Raw genomic sequence first — 7,704 nt, 5'->3', positions numbered from 1 at the left:
CTTTAGCCAAACCAACGTGCATCAATGACGTTCAGCGGCTAACGGGTCGTGTCGCGGCCTTGAGCCGGTTCATAAGCCGGTTTGGGGAGAAGGCAATGCCTTATCACATGATGAAGAAAACATATGCTTATATTTGGAGTGATGCTGCAAATACTGCTTTTGAGGATCCAAAGGCACAGCTTGCTGAGCCGCCAGTTCTTGCTGCTCCAGTTGCAAAAGAGCTGCTGTTATTATATGTGGCCGCTAACTAATGGGATGTTAGTGTGGCTATTGTGGTGGAGCGCAAGGAGGCCGGCAAAGAACATCCGGTTCAACGGGCGGTTTACTACGTCAGTAAGGTGTTGATTGAATCCAAGAAACGATATCCGCATTGGCAGAAACTCGTATATGGGTTATTCATGGCAAGCCGGAAGCTTAAACATTATTTCCAGGGTCACCCGATCACTGTGGTCAGCTCTGCTCCTTTGGGAGACATCATTCAAAATAGAGAAGCCACTGGGCGAGTGGCCAACTGGGCAATTGAGCTTGGGTCTCATGGGTTGAAGTATGTGTCGCGTACTGCGATCAAATCTCAAGCACTGGTTGATTTCATCAATGACTGGACAGAGATGCAGATGCCAGAAGAGAAACCAGACAACACGTATTGGACTATTCATTTTGATGGGTCCAGACAGTTGGAAGGCTCGGGGGCTGGAGTTGTTAACTTCTCCGCGAGGTGACAAATTTTGTTATGTGTTACGGTTGATGTTTCCTTGCACTAACAACGCAGCAGAATATGAAGCCTTGCTCCATGGTCTTCGAGTGGCGAAAGAGATGAGTTTGAGCCGGGTCAGATGTCTTGGAAACTCAGATATAGTGGCTCAACAGGTATCTGGCAAGTGGGATTCCAAGGACCCTCTCATGGCGGCTTATCGCCGGGAGGTTGATGTCGTTGCAGGACATTTTAAAGGTTATTAGGTGGAGCACATTGACCGTCGAAAGAATGAGGCAGCTGATGCCTTAAGCCGTTTGGGGTCTCACCGTAAGCCGGTGCCGCCTAACACCTTTTTTGGATGTTTTGCATAACCCCTCTGTCAAGTTGCCCACAGAAGAAGATTTAGCTGTTCCTGACCCGGAGGCGCAGTTGGTGGTGGCTCTTCATGTCATACCAGATTGGACAGTACCGTTTTTTGGCTTATATGACCCGGGGAGAGTTGCCAGCAGATGAGACTCTGGCTCGACAGATAACCCGGCGGTCTAAGTCAATGTCGATTTCAGATGGAGAATTATACCATCGCAGTGTCTTTGGTGCGTATCAGCGGTGCATTTCCCCTGAAGAAGGTCAAGAAATACTTCGTGAGATCCATGAAGGTGATTATGGTCATCACGCCGTGTCGAAATCTCTGGTGGCCAAGGCTTTTCATCACAGCTTTTACTGGTTGACAGCTCACGCTGATGCATAAGATCTGGTTAGTAGATGTGATGGATGTCAAAAGTTTGCACGACGGGCACATGTGCCGGATCAGGAGCTCCGGATGATCCCGATCACTTGGCCATTTGCGGTCTGGGGGCTTGACATGGTGGGGCCTTTCAAAAGGTCCAAGGATAAAAATACACATCTCTTGGTGGCAGTTGATAAATTCACTAAGTGTGTTGAGGCGGAGCCAGTGAGTAAGTGTGACGCGGCTAGGATGGTTCAGTTCATGAAAAAGGTGATCTTCCGCTTTGGTTTTCCTCACAGCATTATCACTAACAATGGGACTAATCTATCCCAAGGAGCTATGGAGGAGTTTTGTCAACGTGAACACATCCGGCTTGATGTTTCTTCTGTATCTCATCCTCAATCCAATGGTCAAGCTAAGAGAGCCAATCAGGAAATTTTGAAAGGCATAAGACCCCGGCTTATGGTTCCCTTACAGCGATCGCCGGGTTGTTGGGTAGAGGAATTACCCTCGGTGTTATGGAGTATCAACACCACACCTAATAGATCAACAGGTTACACACCTTTCTTCATGGTTTATGGAGCAGAAGCAGTGTTGCCTAGTGACATCCGTCATGACTCGCCCCATGTGGCGGCTTATGTTGAAGCTAATAATGAGCAAGCAAGACAGGATGCACTTGACTTGTTGGATGAAGAAAGAGACTTAGCAGCGGCCCGTCAGCAATTTATCAACAGGACCTGCGCCGATATCACAGCCGCCGAGTTAAGTCCCGGACTTTTTAGGAAGGCGATTTGGTGCTCTGGCTCATCCAGGATCTATCAGATGCACACAAGTTGTCCCCACCTTGGGAATGCCCCTTTGTGGTCAGTAAGAACTTAAACAACGGGTCATATTACCTCATTGACGTTCGAGAGCACACAGACTCACGTAAGTCAGAGGAAGAGACCCGCCGGCCATGGAACATTGCTCAACTTCGGCCATATTACACCTAAGGTACCAGCTCTCATCATGTACATACTTTAAACATTTTATATACCATGTTTAGCAATAAAGTAAGACCATCGGTCTCTTTTCTTTTCAAAGACTATGCATCTTTGTTATTTCTTATTTTCAAAATACTATTAAGGAGCTGAGCATATTTGAATCAAGTTTAACCTTCTTGGTCCAGCTTATGATCGTAGCCGAATCTAGCTGCAAAATCTCATGGTGACTTGGGGGCTTCCTATTCAAACATAGGTCGTATTCGAACCAAAGAGAACATAGCTGTCGTAACCCTCTTGATCGGCTCAAGGCCAAACTCACTTGGGGGATTCTTGATCGTATTCGAATCATAGCTTAACCCCTTTTGAGTCCGACTTGGATCGTATTCGAATCAGGGTCGTTAAAAACCTCTCAAGGTCATTTGGGGGCTTCCTGTTCAAACATAGGTCGTATTCAAACCAAAGAGAACATAGCTGTTGGTACCCTCTTGATCGGCGCAACGCCAAAGCCACTGGGGGCTATATGGTCGTATTCGAACCTGAGCATAACCCCTTTGGTCCGGTTTACTGATCGTATTCGAATCAGGAACCCCCACCTTTTTGAAATACAGGATTAAATTATGCTTGCCTTTTAGTTTTTTTGTTGTTTCAATATTACAAATAATTAGCCTGGTCTTCTTCACCGACTTGGCTATTTGACAACACACCCCCGGGTCATTCACACCGGCGGCTTACGGATTAAAAGGCGCAACCTACCAAGGTATAGTAGTCATTGGTATTCAAAAAAGTATTGACTTCTCATAAAGATTGAATTATCAAATTCATCACCCGGATTTTTTAAGCCGGTGGTCTAAGGATCAAAAGGGACAAGGTATGGTTATTACATATACGCACTTACCTATTGCATTAACTGCAGAGTTAGTTTCGGCCCTTGCCCTTTATTTATATCTGTCTTTGTTTCCTATTGTGAAAAACGTATTGGCTATAAATTGGGTGTTTTAACCCATTTGTTCTAAGCCGCCAAGCCAGTCTTTCCTTTGTATTTACAGGAACAGAGTTCAAACATTGCAGAGACAAATATTAAATACGATGCATACATTGGCATCAGGAAACACAGAAGTCACATAAAAGTATTTTATGCGCGATGGCACAAGCAGAACATACGGTGTTTTCACAACTAAGTTATTACAAGGCTTTATAAGCCCATGAAGATGATCATTGTTCCTCCCTCGCCGGTTCACCACCTTCTGTTGGCTGGAAGTTGGGTTTTGACCAATCAAAACCATTCACGGCGACAAATTCGGCTTCGTTGTCGATCAGGCCGACCGGGTCAACCTCCGGGGCGAATGTGTCTTCTCTCACTGGTGGGATCAAGTCGGTTACCTTGTATGAGGGAGTGGCCATCTTCTTATTCTCACAATCATAACCCGGCTGGTATTTATAAACATTGGTGTCATCTCCAAGGGTAGTTGCCTGAGGCCAGACTCCACACACGCAAGCCATGAAGTCGTCCTGATCAAAAGGAGACCCATCTTCCTTCACGGTGGGATAACCTCTTGCCACGTCCGCCGGGTATAGGTCTGGCACCCAAGCCTTGGAGCGGCTCATGGCAGTCAAAGCTTCGGCTCGCGCGCAGGAGCATTTTACTTCTTGAAACCTGGCAGGAAGGATGGACAGTTTCTTCAGAACGTCGCTGAGCCGGTTGGGTCCTTGATTAGCAGGAGAGATAGCGGCCAGAGCCCGCTGTGCGCCAATATGCAATTTTTCAACCAAAGTATATACTTCCTTCAGTTTAATCAACGGGTCTTGGCTTAGATTTTTGCTTTGAGGGCCTGCATAAATTTTACACCCAAAGTTAGTTGGCAGATTATACTCCGGATCGGCAAAAAGTACACAAAAGTAAAAGTCAGACGGCTTACCAAATATAGCGGCTACCATATGAGACACCTGGCCCTTTAACCCATTCAATTCTGTTGAAATCTCTTTGAGAGCTGTTTCGGCCGTCTCAGCACGCTGGATCAAAAGCATTTTTTCCTCTGCCCAAGTTTTCTCCTTGGCAGCAAAGCTGGTCTTTAAATTTTCCGTTGAAGATAGGCTTATTTTCAGTTTAGAGTTAGCGGATTTGATTTCTGTCTCCTGACTCGCTAGCCGGGTCTTCACATCAGTCAGTTGAGAGTTCAATTCAAAGAAGGCATTCTGCAAAACACTCATATGGGTCAAGATTTGATTCCAAAGTTCAAAAATTAAGATTCAAGTCTCAAGTACTTTACAAAAAACCACTTGACACTTGGGGGCTAATGTATGCCAAATCAAATTTCTATGACTCTATAGACATATCTAAGTCCCAAGTACCTTACAAAGTAACAATACTTGGCACTTGGGGGCTAATGTATGCAGTTCAGCAAGTTTATCAAGGTTAAGCCAGAGTATTAAGTGCTTTGAATACGGTCTCAAAACAATTTAAAGTACTGATTCATTTATGATCAAAATGAGCCAGTCCTTGGGGACTACAGGTGGGGCGATGCTCTATTAAAATCAAGAAAAGATTCAAAGGTAAAGGTTTCGGCCTATATTTTAAAGTCTACAGGTTATTCCGGTTCTCTCATAATCTGAAGACTTGGGGACTGAAGGAATACAAATAAGCCGGAAAAATGTACCTCATATTTTAACTGCAGCTGGTTGACCATCTCAATCTCAGAATCACGGCTGGAGTGTACATGATTAAGATAGCCGAACAAAATATCATTCGCATTGAGACGGTCATAGTTGGCAACGTCAAAGCGAACTTTCTGTCTCTCCAACGCCTCTTGTTTTGCTGTACATCGAGCCAGCACGGTTGGGTTCCCCGGCTCAATAAAGCGGCTCCCGGTAATTTGAACATCTTGTGCAGGCAGAGACGGCGGATTGGCTGAGCTTGATGGTCTGGTTGTAGAAGGATTCACAGTGGTTTTGTCAGATGACGGATCAGGAGGATTTGCTTCGGTGTCAATAGGCGGGTCTTCTGGAGCGACAGCTAATGGAGAAGGCGGCCTAGCCGGGTCAGATGCCAGCACCGGCAGGTCTTCCGCCGGCTTAGCTGCCTTCGCTTTTTTGGATTTAGCTTGACCACTAAGGAAAAAGGGTGCATGATTGTCAGTATAAAAGTACAATTGAACAACCCGAAAGAAAGGAGGATTTCTAATTACCCAGGAGCATTCTTGAAAGCCGGGAATTGCGTTTGCGATGAATCGCCAGAAGAGCGAGACACCTCCTGAAAGGATAAAAAAGAATTAAAAGAAATACAAGGAGAAGGATCCATTAAACAGAATTAAAGACAGAAATAAGTAAACCTCGTTCGGACATTTACGAGGGGTTTGTTGAAGAATAGCAGCCGGTTCATCTTCAATCCCATCTTGGCGACGGCTTTCATGTTGCTGCTTTTTCAAACGAAAGTTGGGATCCAAGTGAGCTAAAGGGTTAGAAAACCTTACTTTACGGATCACTCGTCGAACTTTGTGTCTTGGTAAGGGCTCTAAGTCGGAGGAAATGATAGTTACCTCTACTTCCCCGGCCTGACTGGCCTAGTGTCATCCTGGTAATGATCAGTGTCAATAAGATTGTTAAAAAATTGGCCAAGGGAATCAAGGTCTACCTCCGAATCAGACGTGTCATCAAGCTTCATCAAATCTTCAGCAATGCTTTTCTTTTTCTTCTTCGACTTCCGGGTCGTTTTCTTGGCATTCATGGCGGCAGCTTTCGCTTTCTTGGCAGCCTCGTGGTCATATTTCACTTTCCAAAAGTCAGAGTTGGCCTGCAGACAGGCAAAGACAAGATGAAAGATCAGTGCTAAACAATACGGCTGGGCAAAATACAAAGGAAAAGAGATCAGAATATCCTTACTTCTCGCACCGGGTTAAGCTTACATAAGGGATTTAACCCAACAATACTGCAGTCTTCATATTTCCCATTCACCAAAAGGTTTGACATTGAGACAATGTCTTCTTCGGTTAGTTGAACTGGGCTATGATGAAGAGAGTCGTCAGGGCCTCCACCATACTCATACATCAACTTTGATCGACGGCTTAAAGGAATAACCCGCCATGAGATCCAGCAGCGGGACAGATCAACTCCAGTCAACCCGTTCCCTAACAGAGCATTGATCTTTTTGATGGATGGCATCAATCTCTTGCGTTCAGCAACGGTGAGTTTATCCGGAAGCGCAAACTTGGAGTCAAGACGATCGGGGCGGTAACCCGGCAGTGGCTTCTCGTTTGCTTGTGATATGTCCTGACAGTAGAACCAAGTTTGATTCCAGTCCTTTGGGTGACTTGGTAAGACTATGAGAGGGAATACAACACCCTGCCGGCGCTGGATTGAGATGCCTCCAAGCTCTAAGCTAAGGCCGTTGGTGCACTCATTCTGCCGGTTCAGATAAAAGTATTCTCTAAACAGCTCTACAGTCGGCTCTTGCTGAAGATACACCTCACAGAGCACTTGGAAGTTCCAAATATTAGATATGGAATTGGGCCCGATGTCCTGAGGATGGAGTTTGAAAAAGTGAAAGACCTCTCTGAAGAACTTTGAGCCGGGCGGTGAGAAGCCACGGTTCATATGGTCAGTAAAAACAATCACTTCCCCGTCTTTTGGATTGGGTCGTTCTTCTTCTGGGTCAGGGGCACTGTAAGACATGACGGTTTTTGATGGCAGAAATCCTATCATGAAGAACTCTTTTAAACGTTCCTCAGTTATGGTTGAGGGAACCCAATTACAGATGGTTGGCGTTTTGGATGGCATGATGTGCAAGGAACTGAAAAAAAGCAACATGTCGGTTCAGTTTAACGATGAGATTAACAGTTAAGGGATGAAGATGCAAAAACAAGTAATGGTGGCTTGACTAAAGGCTAATGACATATAAGGAAAAGAAAGCCGGTATGATAAGCCGCCATGACTATAGATTCTTTCAGAAAGTGGATTCAGCTAAGTATTGGGACAAACAAGTTTCCCAAAATGGTTGATATTATTTCAGATCAAATGGGTGTTCAAAATGAAAAATTTCCAGACCTAAAAATACAGTCCAGATGAGTTCATCAGAGCTAAACATAGCTCTTATTACCAGAAAGGGGAGTCTGCTAATATCAAAAGGAGGCATCAAACAGCTTCTGCATGAACATACATCTCTTTTGGATCAAAAAGAGGAGGTAGTAGAAGAACTATGAAGAACTATGAGGAACTACGAAGAACACGCAAGAGTTTGGAAACCCTAATGAAGATCTAAGGCATGAAGGAAAGAAAACTTATGGTTGTAGGTCTACTGCGGAGGTCGC

This window comes from Triticum urartu, chromosome 2A, assembly GCF_056163025.1.
Source record: "Triticum urartu cultivar PI428250 chromosome 2A, HENAU_Tu73, whole genome shotgun sequence".
In the NCBI taxonomy this organism is placed as follows: domain Eukaryota; kingdom Viridiplantae; phylum Streptophyta; class Magnoliopsida; order Poales; family Poaceae; genus Triticum; species Triticum urartu.
Note: the sequence above shows the minus strand (reverse complement) of the source record.